At 39.1% G+C, this 20177-nt stretch overlaps 1 protein-coding gene and 1 long non-coding RNA gene across 2 annotated transcripts in view; both read left to right on the top strand.

Annotated features, from left to right (window-relative positions):
- LOC311041235 (uncharacterized protein) overlaps positions 1 to 20177 on the top strand; it is a 254350-nt gene that overhangs the window by 176015 nt on the left and 58158 nt on the right. The gene's annotated exons all lie outside the window — the stretch shown is intronic.
- Positions 12614 to 13671, top strand: LOC311041234. The gene is made up of 4 exons (XR_014600379.1): positions 12614 to 12702; positions 12812 to 12990; positions 13170 to 13263; positions 13401 to 13671. It is a non-coding gene; the product is annotated as an uncharacterized lncRNA (long non-coding RNA).

The raw sequence follows: 20177 nt of genomic DNA, 5'->3' as shown, positions 1-20177 counted from the left end.
ATGAGAACATCATTAAAATGTTTTTACTGTATGAAAGACAGCCTGAATTGGCTCTGTTTTGGTGTGGATTGCTTGCTTTTCTATAGCCTGGAATGATTTAGGTTCAGGTTGATATACCTAAACGTTAGAATGTAAGGTACAAGCAACACAAAGCTATGAAGAGATTATTACGTTCATCCAATGCACTATACTATGTAAAAATGCTCATATTCTTCATTTGGTGTAATGTCCCCTTTACATGTGAAAAACTACTAAGTATTTGATTTGTATGTGCTCACAGATGTCTCAAATCCAGCCAGAAAGAACTGAGATCCTCATGTCATTTTATGACAAAGGTATGACCACAAAGAGGTCATCGCTCATCACCCCTGCTGCTGTGGCTGCTGGACTCCCAGAAAAAACTGTTAAGGTGACAAAGTAAATTAGCTGCAGGTGTGGGAGCTTGTGGGGACATCTTAAGAGCTTTTCATATACAGTAGCCATAAAATTGCTTTTTCAACTCTAGAACTGGGTGGCAAACAAATCCAGGAATCCTGTGAGGAAGACGCCGGGCATGGGATTTAGAAACCTGTCGGGGTACAACATCTTCTGCAGTGACCACATGAAAACAGGTATATTCTGTCACGTTATGTACTGCTTAATCATCCGTGCTAGCAGAGAGTTTTGACTGACGATAAAAGTCGAGACGATAAATAGCATTTCTCTCTATAAATAACATTTCTCTCTATAAAGAATGATCCACTGTAAATTTAATTGAGTAGCCCTTTTGTCATTGTTTATCAAACATGACAGAAGTTTGCTTTACTTATTTAGCAACATTAATACTAGTGGGATTAATGATGTCTGATATCAATCTATTTAGTAGACTTGTTAGCTCTACTGGGCTGGCAAAATAGGCCTACTAACCCACCCATAGATGGTCGTGGCAACCCTTATTAAAGGGATATTTCACTTTCAAAAAAACTTTGGGTCATTTTATCTTCTACTCAGGCTTTTGTGAGCCCCCCAGACAGAATTTAGTTCTGGTGACTGATATTGTCCTTCTAATACGTGAGGAGACCTTGTTTTTTCGATTGCCTTTTTCATTTTTTTTTAAAACATTTTTTTTTGAAAATTAAAAAAAAATAATATGGCAAAATAATAATACAATAAATGAAAAAGTAATCAAAAAAACACAGCCCCCTCACGTATTAGGAGGGCAGGATGGGTCACCAGAACCAAGGATGGGTGTTTTTGATGAATGTAAGTTTGACGTTATGATGGGTTTGTATAGGAAGGGGGTGTGTCTGATAAAATGAATATCAAATATCTAAATACTGAATCAAGCAACTTGATTGGGGGGCTCACAAAAGACTTTTGAAAGTGAAATATCCCTTTAAGTTCCTTAGGCTGTCAACAGAGTGATGCCCTAATAATAATGCTGCATGATCCTTTTTTCATTAGGGGACATTGAACATGCTGGTGCTGCTTGGGCAGTCATGCCTGAGGAGGAGAAGGCAAAGTACAGGGAGAGGGCAGATAGCGTAGTTGGTGGAGGCAGCGAGGAGAGCAAGCTGCTTCGGAGGAAGAGGCTGCTCAAGCAGCTTAAAATTCAGGTTGGATGTAATGGTTAAGGTGTTCGGCATCTGTTCAGATGGCCTCATGTTCTGGAGTTCCAGTGTCCCCATGTTCCGGGGCTTTGATGTTGAGCTGTCGATCCGCAGTTGGCGATCTTGATCTGCTCTTTCGGTAACACTTTTATTTATTAGTTGGCCCATGTTTATATAAACTTGGTAGTGTCTAAAGCCCATATCCAGAAGGACGGTTGTACATGTATTATTTTATTTTACTTCTTAAATCGTGTGAATGATTGAAGTCCCAAATTCAGAGATTTGTTTATAAATCAGTTGCTGAAAACATGTATAACATGTACAAAGAAAGCACAATCTCAAAATGTTTTGGTCTTTTTCACCATTTCTGTGATCAGGATGTCTTAGGTGGACCTTAAGTGAAGTGTCTCTATGACATCTTGGAGAGACTTAGCATGGCCCCTCCTTTAACACAATACAAAGATTGAAGTCAGAGCAGAGAATGCTGCTTAGTTTTTTCATGATCATTGAAACCTAACCATATACTTAACATGTATCGTAAGAAATTGACAGGGTGCTTAATGCATTTTATGTGAAGTCCTTCTGGGTAACAGGATCTAGACACTAACTATAAACTTGGGACCATATTTATTTTCTAAGGTGCATGTACATGTATATACTGTTTTGCTCAATGCCTGTACTCTGATTGAGCATGCTGCTGCATGTGCATGTCTGTATCTGTATTATGGGTTTTGTCTCCATATGAATGTTGTTACTTGGGGTTGAACCGGTGGGGTGGGAGTGGCTAGCTTTGGGAGAGCTCTTGTCTTGTCTGTTTGCATGAATGTAGTTGTTGTATTGTTTGTATATTGTATGTCCTGTTCATTTGTGCTACGGACCCCCTCGAAAATGAGATGGTGCATCTCAAGGGGTTTATCCTTCTAATAAAGGTACTATATATTTACAGTTTTATATTTTAGGTTATTTTGAAATGGTCTTCACAGTCCTATAATTACAGTATAAATGGTAACACTTTCAGTCTAAGATGATGATTGATCACAAAATGGACATAGAATAAGTAAGCGACTATTGCTGTCTGTGGGTCCTTAATGGCACATTTTCAGAAACAACAACTTTGCACTCATGGTGAGTGCAAAGCTCAGTATTCAGTTCTATAAAGTTAATACTCTCCTAAATGTCCATCAAAATGGACACAGATCTGATGCCTCAGACCTATCCAGTAAACGGACCCTTGTCATTGCAAAATGCTTAAACAGATATAGTAGATGGGCAGTCCGTAGTGTCTAAAGAGATACAGGTATTGGACACAATGTGTTGGTGTGGCTGTGCCCTAAAAATCACATTTATGGCTGAAAATGTTCAAATAGTTCAAGTGGTATGTAATAACATTGTGTTAATGTCAAATCATACAAATAAATATGTTTGTCATTGATTTACACTGTACAGTTATTTTTTTTGTTTGTCCAAGGTACTGTTGCATTGTGTGGGGGATTTTGTTGTTTAAATGTTTTATTTGTTTGTTCTTTATTCTTAACAAAAGCCACCCTCATGCTGCAGTGCAGCAGCCAAGTGTCTAAATTAAATGACAAACAATCAACTACCTGTAAGTCAGTAACACAAATGCCTCTTTTATGTCTGTTTTTTTTGTAAATGTGTGTTAATAGGTGACACTGCTTGAGAAAGAGGGGATGGATGTTGGGGTTATGATTAATGACCCATCCACCAAAACCCAGAGCATGCTGTGCACTGGAAATGTTGAGGGGTTCATGAATCAGTCCATGATTGGGTTCACACAGCTATTTGAAGGTAATGTTATCCTTAACAAGTACACAGTTTTGAATTAAGTAAATTACAGTATGATCTTTGCCACAGGGTGTAATGTATTATTTCTTATAGGGGAAAATTAGAACCCGGCAATGGCAAAAAGTGAGCTTTTGAAGAAAGTCCAGGACCTGTTCAACAAAAAGTATGGTATGTTTGTCATTTACGGTACAAAATTAACATTGCATCAAAATGTATATCTACCCTTATTCCTGATCCACTCATCATAATCATGATAATGCTTACGGTAAGTCGCTCTGGATTAAGAGTGTCTGCTAAATGTCTAAATTGTATGTATACTGTCTATTAAAAATCTGTAAAAAATGCATAATGTATAGTACTTTAAGAATTTTGTACATTTGTTGTGCTGTAGCATGCCACAGACTTAAAGGCTAAAGAGGGTTCCAAAGAGATGCTTGTTCACTCTTTGAGATGGTCAACATATAATTGTAAAAAAAATAATAATCAAGGAATCCAGTCAGATTCAGCAGAGAATGCCATCCCCAACATAATACTTTGCTGTGTTCTTGTTCTTAGGAGAAGCAGGAGGAAAGGGGCGCTTCCCATACGAAGCAGTGTTGAAGAAAACGAGGAACATTAGGGTTTCCATCCTCCCTCACCCCTTCAAAAAGCCATCAGCACATGGCGCAAAGCAGCTGAGGGAGATACTGGACAGCAGTGAAGCAATCACGGTCCACATTGATGAAGGTGGGTAGTAACGCATTACTGCAGGAATTTCCATAGTCATACGCCCAAAATGCATTGTTATCAGTTAACTGCTAAAAATGGCTACCCTGGCTAGAGCAAGGCTAAAGCTAACCTTGGCTGGTTTCCTGACTGCTTACATGGAACGTCGACAACTGGCTGTGACGGCACTCAACCGTGAAATCCTTTGCTCCCAGTTTTAAAGGAACGGGCTATTATCTTCCACTTGAGTAATTAATGTGAAGTAACTGTATTTTTACTTGAGTACTGCTTTTGTTTACTCTACCCTCCACAAATGATTAAAGATTGGTTTAACTGAATAACCGTAGTCTCTCTACTGTATAGACATGACAATGTTTTCTTTTCTCCCTTTACCTAATCTAGAAGCTGCACCAGAGGTGTTTGTACAATATGTGGTAAGCATCAGCTTGTGATTTTGTGCATACATGTTAACAGTTTAATCTGCACATTCTCCTATGACTTTGCAAATGTGACATTTACCCATGATTAAGGGTGCAATTTTACCCCCCCTCCACACACACACACACACACACACACACACACACACACACACACACACACACACACACACACACACACACACACACACACACACACACACACACACACTAGTAGCCTATTCAGTGTTGTCAGGTCAGAAAATGAGCAACCTCTCACTCAACACATTCTGGAAACACACACCATAGTGTATTGTGATCTCTATTCTTCGGTTAGGCTTTGGTCTCTAGTGAATAACAGATGTGTGGCCTCAAAGTGTGCATTATTAGCCAAGCTCCAGACCTTCGAAGCCACACCCACTCAACAGTTGTGGAATTGTCATCTTGTGAAGAAGTGGAAAGGATTTTATGAAATGACGATTCTGTCTGAATATCAGGCTAGTGAATTATAGGAACCCCTTCAGCCCCATGGGGAAAATTCTATAGTCTAGAGCTCAAGAGTCGTCTCTTGCACTAGAAATTAATTCCCTGTTCATTTTCTCAGATATTTGGTGGTTGATATCCTAATCAAGTTGGAACTTTAGGGTGGGTAGGGGGAGTGGCTCGCTTTGTGTGGTATGGTGATTGATTGATATCTTTATTGATCATGAAAAAAAACATACTGTACATCTGGCCCACCATAATCAAAAGGGCAACGCTAAAAAGCTTACAGCTTGTTTCCATTACGGTCCTTAGTATGAGGTTTGTATGAGGTCATGTAGTTTGGTGCTGTTGAGTTCATGAATGTATAGTGTTCATGATGTGCTAATGTGTCCCTGGGCATGTTCAGGAAACATTGTGGGATTATGGGAAAGGAAAGGCAAGTCATGCAGAGTCGAGGAGTGAGTCAGGGTTCAGCTTCCGATCCGACAAAACTAGGATATTATAGCAGACAGGAAAACCTGTACATGGTGTAGCAGACATGTATTTGCAAGAAACACAAGCAAGCTTTGCCCCACTGTTAAACACTGAAAATGTGTGATTGGTGCTTTTTTCTTTTTATACAGAAAGCTTTTTAAATGCACTACCGTGTTGCTGGTGTCTTTTTATTCCACAGATCTCAATGGACCAGGAGGACATGGACCAGGAGGACATGGACCAGGAGGATATTTTGGATTTAAGCATGCCTCAACACACAGTACAGGTCAGTCATTTGTGTGTGTGTGTGTGTGTGTGTGTGTGTGTGTGTGTGTGTGTGTGTGTGTGTGTGTGTGTGTGTGTGTGTGTGTGCATAGAAGCCCATGTATTAGCGTGTATAAGCATTAAGAGAAATGTCTGACTTCCTCCACATCTGACAATAAACCTCATGGTATTCACTCACTGTCATAGATAACAGTGTATTCATAAACATTTATTTATTGGTTATTCCCCGAAAAATATTGGACTTAAGTATGGCAACCAAGGTTAACTAAAGTCCTGTCAAAGAAAGGAAAAGCAACATTCAAAGAGGTAATCCTGAATCCTTGTATACTTATAGGAGCCCCTTCCCTGCACATCCTCCTCTCACTCCAGGGAAACTGCGCCTCTACAAACTGCACAGGTCAGTCATAATCATTTAAGTTGTGTGCGTGTGTCTCTCAATATATAGATAGATCTACACCAGTGTGCAGTGCCGAAGGGAATGCAAATCTAAGGTCTATTATACAACAGGTAGTTCCGACCAAGCAATCTGATTGGTTGAAATAGCTATCTAGCTATCAGCTTGTAGATCAGTTATTTTGGCCACGTGACACGGTCGTACGACGGAGCATATAGCCTACTGAAATCAGCTGTGTTGATGAGACAGTGCCTCAGAGTGCTGCTACAGGGACTATTTAATGTGTCAGTCAAATACACTCTTCTCTTTACAGGGAAACGGATAATAGCAAAACATTGTTTTATGAATTGCCCCACAATATGCATACATTTGCAACACATTCTCACTCCCAATTTTCACTTATTGAAGAACCGTCAGTAGCCCCTAAACGTCCGATTATGAAGGTCCTGGTTCCCCTAAAAGTCCGATTTTGCAGTCCTGGTTATTTCTCCCTAACGCCCTAAAAAGTCCAAACGGGACTATGTCGTTTGCGCATGCGCAAATGAACGTTCAACATAGTGTGGTGGGTGTGGTGGATTGCTCCATTTACAACGCTAACGTCCAGGTCATAAACGATCAGATTTCAAATATGAAGTGCTTAACTAAAGGCCACGGATGTTATAATTGTGTACGTTCCAGCTTGAGTACCCATATCTTCCGTATTGTTCAATAAAAAGCCTTTTAATCCGATCGACAGCCATTTGCTCCGTCTTTTCATCAGCTTTCAACTATGCGATCCTATCGGTTGGGAGGTGTATTGCACATTATAACTATGCGAAAATGGCCGACGATCGGATTAAAATGCTTTTTATCCAACAATACGGAAGATATGGGTACTCATGCTGGAACGTCGGCATTTATAACATCCTGAGCATTTAGGTAAGCACTTCATATTTGAAATCTGAACGTTTGTGTAGACGTTACAGTTGTAAATTGAGCAATTCATCACACCAGGTTGAAGCATGTCCATGACCGTCATCTTTCAGGCCTACCGCTGATAACCATTAGCACATGAAGTCAATTCATTGTCTAATTTCAAATATGTTTAATTTCACGTATACCACTTCATTCTGTTGATGTTTCTATTTTACTGCTACAGCAATTCATCACAAGGCTTTTTCTTAACTTACTATTTAGCATTATATATATATATATATATATATATATATATATATATATATATATATATATATATATATATATATATATATATATATACAGTCCTGGTTATTTCTCCCTAACGCCCTAAAAAGTCCAAACGGGACTATGTTGTTTGCGCATGTGCAAAGGAACGTTCAACATGGTGTGGTGGTGTGTTGGGGATTGCTCCATTTACAACGCTAACGTCCAGGTCATAAACGATCAGATTTCAAATATGAAGTGCTTAACTAAAGGCCACGGATGTTACAATTGTGTACGTTCCAGCTTGAGTACCCATATCTTCCGTATTGTTCAATAAAAAGCCTTTTAATCCGATCGACGGACATTTTCTCAGTTTTTTCATCAGCTTTCAACTATGCGCTCCTATCGGTTGGGAGGTGTATTGCACATTATAACTCTATGCAAAAATGGCCAAAGATCGGATTAAAATGCTTTTTATCCAACAATACTGAAGATATGGGTACTCATGCTGGAATGTCGGCATTCAGAACATCCTGGGCATTTAGGTAAGCACTTCATATTTGAAATTTGAACGTTTGTGTAGACGTTACAGTTGTAAATGGAGCAATTCATCACACCAGGTCGAAGAAGAAGACAATACTGGCCTACTATACTGGTTGCTATGAACGCTCCCCCTCTTCATTACACAACAACCGTGTTTGCTTAATCAACCACCGCATTATTGTTTATGTTGCTGTAGCTATTGCTGCAATAGAAATTAATCACAGGGCTTTTTTTTAATCTTACTATTAAGTTTAATATTATGTTGATGACCACTTGCATGGTCATCATCTTCTATGAGTATAGACAAGACACAATTGATATATAACTTAATTCAGCTCCGGTGTCAATGTTAATATGTTCAATATTTTTTCCACAGTAAGAACGTATAATAAGCAGCACGATTTAAAAGAACGAATGAATGAATAATAATAGTGTGTGTGTGTGTGTGTGTGTGTGTGTGTGTGTGTGTGTGTGTGTGTGTGTGTGTGTGTGTGTGTGTGTGCGCGCGCGCTTGCGCGCAAGCGTGTTTGCATATCCGGTCTGGTAGGAAACGGAAACTATCTGTGCTGGCTGTGCACACTCGCACACAACAACACATACAGCGGACGTGAAACCTGTTTGTTTTTATTACTTCATCAATTTCATCACCCAGGACATTTCATGCATCTGCAGGCACGCAGCTAAAGTTAAAGGTAAGACAGAGAGATTCTTGTATCTAATGCACTTTTGTCAAATTCAGCTAATCAATCATCCATGTTATCCTCCTATGTTACGAGCAACATGCCTGGCTAGCCTTGGCTAACGTTAGCCCGTTGCGTTTCATTGATTGAATATTGTATTAACAGTTTGCAAAAAATAAAGTGGTAGGCTTATACAATGATGCTACAAGTATAACACAAAAAAGCCCTAAGGGCTTGTTTCCATTGTGGTCCTATGTATTCAATTCACCAAAACTTTTAGACATTCATACTATAGCAAGCTAACTCTTTGTTTACTCTTTGTTGTTAGTATGAGTGCCGAGGACGATGAAATTCTCCAAGGCTTGGATGATATCGTTGGACAGCAAACACCTCCCGCACGACCACTGAACGTGAGGGGAGCAAAGAGAGATGCAGAGGGGGATGAGATACTGCAAGGCTTGGATGACATTGTTGGACAACAAGCAGCTCCAGCAAAAACAGTAAAACCACGTCCTGCTCCTGCACAACCGCCTAAATTGAGGTGGACAAAGAGAGATTCAGATGGCAATGTAATAAGCAAGAGGCCAGTAGTTGGCCGGAGACCATCTAGTCTGACTAGTCACGGTTAGTGTTAATTCTTCCAAATATAAAACATATGATTTGATATCGTTTCAGTCCTTCCTTAACCAATCTCGTCTATGATGCCAGTGCCACTGCTACCTGCACCATCAAAACACAATAGACATTACATATGTGTATATATCTGGACTGGGACGCTTTTGTGTTTCAATGTTAGTGAAGCATCATTGCCAGACCATACATGCATCACTATGAATGTACTAAATGTGCTATGGGGTTAAAACAAATTCTGTTAAAACGATTTTTAATCTATTTTATTCAAATTGATAATTTTAATAATCATTTGATTATTTTGATTAAATGTAGTTAAATTACTTTTTGTTATTTGTTAACATTCTATATTTTGATAGTAATCATTGCTATAGGTTGTTTGTTCAGTAACGGGTTCTCCCTGTCTCAGTAAACAAAACATTTTCAGGATACCAATTTCATCCAATCAGTTGAGAAAACACTTACAGGATACCGGATAAAGTGATATTAGAAGTGATGACATGAAGAAAAGAGCAGACAAAATTGAAACTGGAACACTGATAAATGGGTACTCTCCTGATTGGATTTAAATTTCAACACACCTAAAAATATGTTTTGTTTATTAGAGGCGGGGAGTCCACTGTTATTGAAAACACTATAGCAATCATTACTATCATAATATAGAGCTTTAACTATCTTTTACTGTTACACCCTTATTTCAGACTGACTAAAACAATGCAATTTATAATGACATTAGACAAACAAGGGGTGAAAATAATTGGCTATTGCACAGAAATAGAAACACAATTATAATACTTGGGTTATCTTACATTTCTAGGGGTATTATTCTCATGGTACATTTACACATTACACTATCTGAAATTCTTCCTCTACTGCGCCTAACTATTTGGAGCAGTATTAATACCATTAATACGACACCCGGGGAGCAGTTAGGGGTTAAGTGACTTGTTCCAGACATTTTGACACACTACACTGGACGACCCGAGGGTCATACCTGAGGGTGGCCCCTCCAGCCATTTGGCTATGGCCGCCCCATTCGGTTGACCTCAAGTGCTCTTTTTATAGTGCTAGCCAGTAGCCTCTTCATTGTGTCCGGGTTGCTCAGTCGGTAGAGTACTAGCCTTTGGACCACATGGACCTCGATTCAACACCGGTGGTTCGATACCGGGCACCACTAACTGAGTGTATGAGTAGCACTGCTTGGGTAAGATGTGCGGTAAGGTCTGGGAGCTGATGGTAGGTCTCATCAATACATCCAGGGGCCTAGCGTGTTGAAAAGGGGATAGACACCCTCGTTCCTGGTCGATACTGACAAAAAGCCACTCCGACCTACTCACTCAAATCCTGAAATTAAGAAAAGTTTTATAATCCTAGCATGATTGGACTGGCACACATTTAACATGAAACATCTTTTGATATAGGCGGCGTTTGGTCCAGAAACCTCTTTTCAAAAGTTAAAGCGTAGTAGCATACATTTGATGTATCTAGATCCAAAAACAGAGAAATGACAAAAACTCTAACTCAATGATGTGGTCTATATCAAAGCATACAAAACCTTTATAAGTCTGATCCAAAACCTATATTAATATAGATTGTGTACAAATGTAATGGTTCTACATTATAAATACTGCTTAAATAGGTTAATGTTTTCTGCATTACAGCTGAACCGTGCCATTCCGGGTCTGCTTCCCCACCTCCCCCTAATGCAGAGGCGGGCTTTGCTTCTGATGGTAGGTCATTCAATGTTTAATGTTTTGTACATTGCATCTGCAAAAAAAAGTCAGAGCTTTCTGTTTTAGTTTTTTTAAGCTACTGATCAGCAATCTCCAAACATTATTCACAATGTTTAATCGTAACGCGGTTACAATTTAATGTCCATGTTTTTGCCCAAAACAAATATTAGTGGGCCTCATACATACTGTTTTTCTTTTACAACTGCAATAGAATATCTTCTGCGAGATCTGCAGCAGTACCTGATCGGTGATGATGAGCCAGAAGAAGAAGAACAAAGAGCTCCTCAGGCTAACGTGGATTGGAGCACACGTAATACACTTTTTTCAGAAAGATGGAGGGAAAAGAGGCCGTGCCATGTTAACAGCATGCTGGCACAGGGTAACGTGGCAACACGCGTCTGCAGCCAGTGTGGGAACAGCATGGCAGCTGTCAAATGCAGAGACTGCCTCCCATCTCCATTCCTCTGTGGAGAATGTGATATTAGCAGACACAACAAAACCTGTGTGCTCCACAACAGGGATGCGATGTCTGCTGGTTTCTTGCAGCCATTGCCTCCAACCAGTTGTGTTGTGGACAAGGCTATTAGACAATGTGGTAAGTTACAATTAACAATATAGGCATTTAGCAGACAATATTATCCAGAGCAACTTACACAATCAAAATAACTGAACCCTAGTCAGCAAACATGCTGATAATGATTGAAACCTATGGGAGTTTATATAGTATTATGTATATTTTGCTAATGATTAATTATTCTAACTCTCTTTCAGTGCGATTTGTGCCTATTGAGATGCCTCTCCAAATCTGTGGCTGTCCACCAGAAGGGTTGAAGGTCAGCCAAGGGAAGGCTGTTGCTTTGGTCACAATACATGGTAAATGTTAAAGAATTCCTCTGCCCTGTTTGAAAAAAGATTTGGCTGGCTAATTTCCCTTTTCAACAACTCCTTCAAGAACTTAATGTTTGAAAGAAATGTGCACATTACGGTTGTCATTGGCCCGATTCACTAAGCTGTCCGTAAATAGCGTGTAAATGAAGTTACTAAAGAAGGGTGTATTTTCTCTAATCAAAAACTGACGTGCAATTCAGAAAGGGGTGTGTATGTCCCTGAAATGTGCGGAGTTGTCAGCTGATTGTAAATTCGTGGCTGTTGGAGAGAAAGACGAGCGCATCTCAGCGCACGACATGATCCGTGTAATATTTATATATGTATGTGTTGACTGTTGGGCACATTTCTATTTGAGGTTTGGCACTATTTTAATTGATTCAGTATGAAAAATAAAGCATTATAAAAGACATACGCAAGCTTTGGCCTATGTACACCAGCCTCACAGCAGACGTGAGAAAGAGCGCACCTCCCGTGAAATTGACCGACCAAAAAACATTAACGAATCTGACACCTAAATATGGGCCTAAATCGCTTAGTGAATGGGGGCCAATGTCTTTTTGGGGTGGGGGGGCTACTAACACTTATTAATTCTTACTCTTGACTTGCTTATTATAGTTCCTAGACTTACTACCAAGTCAGCCGTCGTTACTGTATGACAGTCTAACTTTGGCATGTTATTTTGTAGGACGGTACGATCTCCACATGCCACAGCTGACTTGTGAAGGATGTCAGGCTACTTGGGAGGCAGGAGTGGAGTTCCTTATACAAAGTGGCTACTGGCCAGCCACCCTCAACTTTGCTACAATTTACGAGGCAGACTTGTTTAATAGTTTTGAAGACATGAAGATGGCATCACCAGGGCTGTCACTTCAGGCGTTTCTGCGAATGCTTGATAAGAGGACTGTTCGCTTTGGCCGTGTAAGTACTACTGTCTTCATTCTGCAGCATTGTAAATTTGTTAGTGTTTTGATATGAACAGTTTTGATATGAACATTTCTGTTAAACTGTTTTGTGGTGTTTTTTATAGACTGGGAAAATCTCATCGGACAGCTTTCAAAAAAGCTTTTTTGAATGGGCTGCTGTTCGACATGAAGTAGATTCTATCTGCAAGGAGAAGCCATTAAGCTGTCCTGCTTGCACACCATCCATGCTTGCAGTCTCTGTTGATGGGAACCGCAAGCATTACCGTTTCAAGAGTACAGCAAGGTATTGTAAATGTCCACACAAAGTAGTCAATTATGTATTGTACACAAAGTAACCTTTCATCACTCAAATGTTCCCCACAATATCATGGTGAACGTTTGAGTGATCCCACATGATTAGTCTGGCAATGTCAGGCTACTTAAACACTTTTCAAAATCTTACATGTAACTTCTATTTTATAGATCTAAGGAGCAAGCCATCTTTGACGGTCTCTTCATCGCTGATGATGAGGATGTAGGCAGATTTGTGGATCACATACGCAGCAAAACCAAACATGTAATTGCAGACTTGCACTTCTATCTAAATATGTAACGTAGATAACAGTATACTATATGTCATAGATTGAGTACTGCCATGTAAAAAAACTACTCAAAGTATCTCACAGAATTGTCAATCATTATTTTCTACCATAGGTCCCTGGCAGGGGCGTGTGTGGTGGGGAGTGGACAGCAGCCAGAGAAACTTCCCAAAGGTCCAAGAGTAACGTGGAAGAGGAGGGACTGGAACTGGCTGTCTGCAGACATGGTGTCTTGTTGGCTGCCCTTAATATGTTTAGGGGTGAAATATTTGCATACCCCATGTTTTTACAGAAACAACTGGCGTCCAAGCATGACATCACATTTTTTTGTATGGACGTTGCCTGTAAATACTGGCCGTACCTACAAAGAGTCTGTACTGACTGTCCAGAGCTTCAGCCCCTTCAGACCATGAGGGCCTTCCTGTCTGTTGTACATGCTAAAGCCCATGACTACAAATGTGAGGTTAGTGTATTGCAATACATTGTTATAAGAAGATAATGTGCAATCCTATAAATTATCACTAACAATCATGTACCACAGTGACTGAGCCAATACCTTCAGCCAGGCTCAAACACGTTTTGTGAAATGCTGCTTACGAGCAGAGGCAGATATCTGCCTCTGCTCGTAAGCAGCATTTCACAAAACTCTGTGGAAGAATATTGTAGCCTTTTGAATTAGTATTTGTCTTTCATTGAATTAAAGGGCCTTTTGAACCTGGCTGAAGGTATTGGCTGTAATGAATGCCCTTGATATTCAGGTTTGTGTATCTCAATCCAGGTGAAATGGAGCGGTGCAAATCAAGAGGGTGCTGGTTCCACACTAGGGGAGGAAGTGGAACAGTGTAATGCTTTTCTCTCCAGGATAGCAGTCACAACTAAACACATGTCAAAAGAAGGTGCTTTTTTCTTTTCTTTTTAAATATAAATCAAAGTTATTGAGCACCCTTTACGTCTGTGTGTTTGTTAAAAAATATTGAACCGATGAAAAGTATTAAAAAGCGCTTCAGACGAAACCGCCTAACTCCATTTGATCCTCAAACTGTCGTCCAAACCAGCTAACTCCACCCCCTCTCCCCTGGGTGGCACACAGTACAGCTGCAGACTCGGAGCGGAAGAAAACAAACTTTAACGAGGCAGAAGTTATTGTAATATTTAAAGTCCTGCTTGTTATTGTAGGCCTATATAATAAGCAGAAGCATCAGGCCATTAATACACTTGTTGTGATGCATTGTGAGCTTGGAGATCCATTGTCAGCTGTTCTTATCAATTATGGCCAAAACCTACTAACTTCACTTCAGCTGGATTGCGGTAAAGTGGTGGTAATATTTTGGAGTTAGCTGGTTTCTGCCCGACAGGAAAGATACAATAGTGTGAATGACATTATTATAATTACATGGGAATTGTTGCTGAACTCATCTCTGTGTACTTGCAGGACGCAATGACATGTTGACCCTTTTGTCCATAAGATGGAACCAGCAGAAATGTGACAACCTGGCTAATTCACTTGCCCAAAGATACCAGAAGGTAGATAGAAATGTGCCATGTGATAAATTACACCTAAACAGCTCTGTGCACTTGCTTATAGCCTTTCCACATGTAACTTTTGCATGATTCAAACAGAAAATATTGATTTGAGTTGCTGTTATAAACTTGAATGACTTGTAGGTTTTTGTAATGTTGTCAAAAATCTTGTCATTTTAGACTTCTAAAGCTTTAAAGTGGAAGTAACATAATGGACACTACTTTGTCCCAATTTAATTGTGACAAAGTTGTGAAAATATTTGCCAATGTAACTATAGACTGAAAGGGTCTGTGTTGAGAGTTTTCAGAAGAAAGAAGCCCCTAGTGGCCAAAATTCCGAAAATCCCTCTCACCACCTCGGAAAGGGCCGACCGAAAACAACGCGTCAGAGATGAGACTCAAATACGTCACCCATCTGGAATACATTGGAAAAGGCCGTTTTAATTACACTATTTTACTCTATTTACAATAAAGTAAAAAAAAAAACTTTTTTAATTGACATGACCAAAGACATGTCTGCTATACACCCTCAATTTTTTTTAAATAATCCGCCGCCCGTTTTTGCAGTATTCACATCGAAACAGAGGTCGCGCAGATATATTGTCTTGGGGGCGTGTCTTGATCAACCAGGCTGTTCCAGCGGGCCACAGCGGATCAGCATGCCCCAAGATGAGCGCTCATCTGCGGGTATAACCAGAGAGGTGACTCGGGGTCTGGTTCTGGAAGTTTTTTTTTTTTTTGTTTTGTTTTTACCTCTGGATTTTTGTGGTCTGTCTGGCTGTAGCAAACAATGACACTACATTAGATTAATAGTGGACAGGTAGACTAGTTATTTATTTTAAATGGAATTAAGAGTTAGTGATAGAAATACCTTTATGCTCTGGTCTGCCCGCTGGACGAGGGGCAACGACGTGACGTGGACGGCTTTGTTATATAAAGTAACTAAGTACATTTACTCAAGTAGCCTACTGCACTTTACTGTGGTATTTCCAATTTGCATTAGTTTTACTTCTACTCAACTACATCTCAGAGACAAATATTATACTTTTACTCCACTACAACTATTGGACAACTTTAGTCACTTTGTAGATTTCGATTATTATTACTAAACACACATTAACCACTTCAGCCCTATATACATTTCGGCCATTTGAAAATAGCCGATCTACAAGCTCACAATGCAACGCCTATCTACAACTGTGAGCTTAATTGTAGATCGGCTATTTTTTCGAAAATGTATACATTTGAAAACATATGAAACAGGACATTCTGCGTAAGGATTACTTTTACTTCTGGTACACAGTATTTCTACATTAATGATACTTTTACGTGTGAAATATTTGAGTACTTTTTCAGCCACTGGACAATTAGCTCTTCACAATGAAATAATTCCGAGCAGAGAAATAAACACTGTTTAGGTTACATGGAGGATAAATAAAAATGTTAAACAAGTATTCTTGTTTACACTATGCCTCAAAGCATTTAATTATATTACTTTTAACATGCACAAAGTGGTTCTTCCTGGTTCTTTTTAATGTACATTTTCCAACCAGAGACCAACATATATATACATACAATTATTGTAGTGTTATGTTGATTTTCCTGTTAATGTGAATATCAATTGGTTTACAGCCTAACACTCTCAACCATAGTTCTGAATATTAGTACAATTAGTACAATACAATTTACCCGGACGCTGGACACAAATAGAATTAGCCTACAATACAATTATGCCAATTTTTTTTTCACTGGAATTAAATCTCAAACATTATAAGATCCTTCACAAACGCTAATGACATGTCTCTTGCCCTGTGCTCACATAAACGCCCTTTTGACCCGCTGATGATAAGCAGCTGATTGTTGTCAAACATAATTATCGCCTTTTTCCTATATTGATTTATATTATTTATGCATAATAGTGGGCTAGGTAGGCTACAGCTACAATCATAAACGTTTTGTATATGATTGCTACTATGTAGGCCTATGGTCATTCCAGACTTGGGTTAGTTACACAAAGTTGGCTAAATCACTAAGGTGGACAAAACTATAAAAGCTAAACCCTTCAAATATGTCACATAGAGATTTGACGAAATGTCATGGAAACTAGAAATTAATTGGCTATCAGGATGTGTTTGGAAAATGTAAGATCAACAAGCTCACTTTACTTATGAGCTTATAGATTGGATATTTTAGCTATGTACTGTGCGTCACAACTGCGCGACTTTACCTATATACCCACGCGTATCCCACCTATAATTGAAAATGTCTGACAGCGAGAGCAACCATAGTATCCAGTCCTCCCCATCTCCCGATTTTGAGGATGAAGAGGAATTGTTACAGAATGAAGATGAGGAATTGGTGGACTCAGTGGAGAATGGTGATGGAGATGTAGACGAAGAGGAACTAGTGGAGGATGATGATGAAGAAGTAGATGAAGAGGAACTAGTGGAGAATGATGATGAAGATGAAGAAGACGATGACGATGATGAGGATTTTGTGGAGAATGAAGATGAAGAGGATGTAGAAGATGAAGAGGTGGAGATTGCAGCAGCACTTCAACCTTTCAGGTTTGAACCTGATCCACAAGGACCTGGTCCTGGAGCAGGACCACCCCTTCCCCCTGGGCCAGTGCGAGTGGGGAACACTAATTGGTACAGTGCTGTAAAGTAACTACATTTACTCAAGTACTGTACTTGAGTATAATTTTGAGGCATTTTTAATTCACATGAGTATTTTCAATTTGCAATACTTTTACTTCTACTCCACTATATATCAGAGGCAAATATTATACTTTTACTCCACTACATTCAAAACTCCAATTATTTGAAAACTTTAGTTACTAGGTACTTTGTAGATTTGGATTATTATTACAAAACATACATTACACACATCAGTCCTATATATACCTTTCGACCATTTGAAAATAGCCAATCTACAAGCTTGTAGATAGGCTATTTTCAAAACATTTTTTATACATTTCAAAACTTGTAACTAATAAAACAACGCCTGCATAATTTCAAGATCATAAATATATTGGTTTAGCATTATTGTTTTAATATAAACATTTTAAGAAATAATGGTATAAATATATTTGTTGTAGGTGCACCTGTGGAAATTGTGTGGTGATGCCCACCCATGATGAGTGTGTCTGCTGCCGTGGCTATAGGGAGACACTCCGCACCATCAATGAGTGTCCCCCAATAGTGTGCATTACTGCACACCCAGGCTTCTCAACAGTCTGCCTGGATGTGCATGTGCTGAGAACAGCCTACCATCAATACAGGCAGGACAATAGAGCCGATGCAGATCGACTGGTTACCCAGCATGAGTGAGTTTCAATCATCAATGAGTTTTCAACAAAAAAAACGTAAACCAATAAATACTGGTACCTGGTGGCAGTATTTGGTGGCTACAAATACCCACAGACCTGTTTTATTAGCTCATATTATGTACTTTACAACTATTCCAACATATATTATTTTGGGGGTCATGCCTATGTTCCCTCAGCCCTATGTTCCCTCAGCCCTATGTTCCCGTTGTGTGCTGTCAAACTTGAATCCACAAACTGTAAACAGCAGGAGAATTGCTCACTTGTACTGATGTCTGTCGTTCCATCAGCTGTAAATCCAAAGAATGAACACTTCTGAGCCTCAGATGCAATCTCACGTTGTATCATATGTGCAAACATTTCAAGTATCTCATTTTGTATCGTGTCTGACATCCAATTGTCTCTACGTAAAAGCTATTCTCTTGCTTTTGGTAAAGCATGTGTTCTCTCTATCATCATTTGCCAAAGTGCACCATCACGGTGACTGTGCCCTCTGAGTGGCATTCCCTGACGACCCAGGTATTTAATGGATCTAAATAAAAGTTCCAATACTGTCCTGGCAATCTGTTGCTCTCTGGCTACAACTTCGGATAGCAAAGCATTGATAGGAGTTTGTTTGAGCAAAGCTAATGCACGGATTGAATCGGAATGCAAATCTGTCCTCTCGTGATGACCAAATTTTTCTCTTGCCTTTTTCCAGTTGTTAAATCCTCCCTTGGCGAACGCACTGCTGCCACCAATACCACCGTTGTCATGCAATAATCCCTTTGTCACTGCTTGGTTGCAAATGAAGCAAAGCACACAGTCTGTTTCTTCTATATAATGCAACCAATGCCATTTGTCATACCAGCTTTTTTGAAATGTTCTCTCAAATGTCTCCTTGCCAATTTTTCTTCCAGGAAACTTAATGTTTGGTTGAAAGGGCTTATCATGCTCAGAAGTGCCCACAACAACAACATTTTTTTCAATGTTTTGTTGTTTATGCCCCAAAACGGTGTCTGCTGTAGTAGGCCTAGTAGAAGTCTCTGGCTCTGCTAAAGTTCCTCCTCCTGGCTGTGATTCATCTGAATCTGACAACACAACAGAATCAGAATCTGTTGTGGCAACAGTGTTGTTGCTTTTTTTAGTTTTCTTTAAACTACTTTGTCCAGGTGAAAAAAAATCCGATATGCGTTTCTGTTGATTCGCCATGGTGTTGTTCACTGACAGAGGCTGTCAGCTCAGTAACTATCATTTCGCCTTCCGTATTGAACTTTGAAAGACCCGGTACCAGTATCAAGGTGACCACGTGATTCACGTGGTCACCTTACTATGACGTGATTAGTAAAAGTTAAAGCAGCACCTTTTTCATTTTATTCCCAAAACAAAAGTAAAATACATTATTGTTTTAATATATATGTGGATTATATATATACTTTTTTTTTTGTTTTACTTTTTTTTTCAAAAAAAAAAAAAAAAAAAAATTAAAAAAATAAAAAAAAAAAAAAAAAATTAAAAAATCCCTTCCCATCACCAGGGGGGCTGCAGCCCCCGTAGCCCCCCCCTTCCCGCGCCACTGCGTTCTGAGCTTGTAGATCTGCTCACAATATTTATCTGTGGAACCGAGTCAAACAGTAATGTAGGCCTCAAATATGATTGTTTTGGGTGGGTGGTCCCCTATGGAGTTACATTTGTGTCTTTATTAACCAAACAAAATAAAAACATTAGAGCGAGAAAAAATATAAACAGAGCAAAGAATAGTTTTGAATGAAAACAAAATAAAACAGCAAGCAAAGAATTATAATTAGTAAGCAAAGGAAATTATATAAACAGAACAAAAACATTTTTTTCATTAAAACAAATTAAAAACGCAATCAAAAAAATTATTTGCAAGCAAAAAAATATAAGACTTGAAAGAAAAGAAAAAATAATTGAGAACAAAACTTAAAAAATGCAAGAGTAAAAAAATAAGGAAAACTGTTTAAACTACATAAAACAAAATACTTAGTAAAATGTTTGGGTAATAAAATGTGTTGTTCTAAATAAAATGTTTTTAATGTTTTT

Source organism: Gymnoscopelus microlampas (assembly GCF_963454915.1).
Source record: "Gymnoscopelus microlampas genome assembly, contig: SCAFFOLD_31, whole genome shotgun sequence".
Classification (NCBI taxonomy): domain Eukaryota; kingdom Metazoa; phylum Chordata; class Actinopteri; order Myctophiformes; family Myctophidae; genus Gymnoscopelus; species Gymnoscopelus microlampas.
Note: the sequence above shows the minus strand (reverse complement) of the source record. Positions and strands in the feature narration are given on the sequence as shown.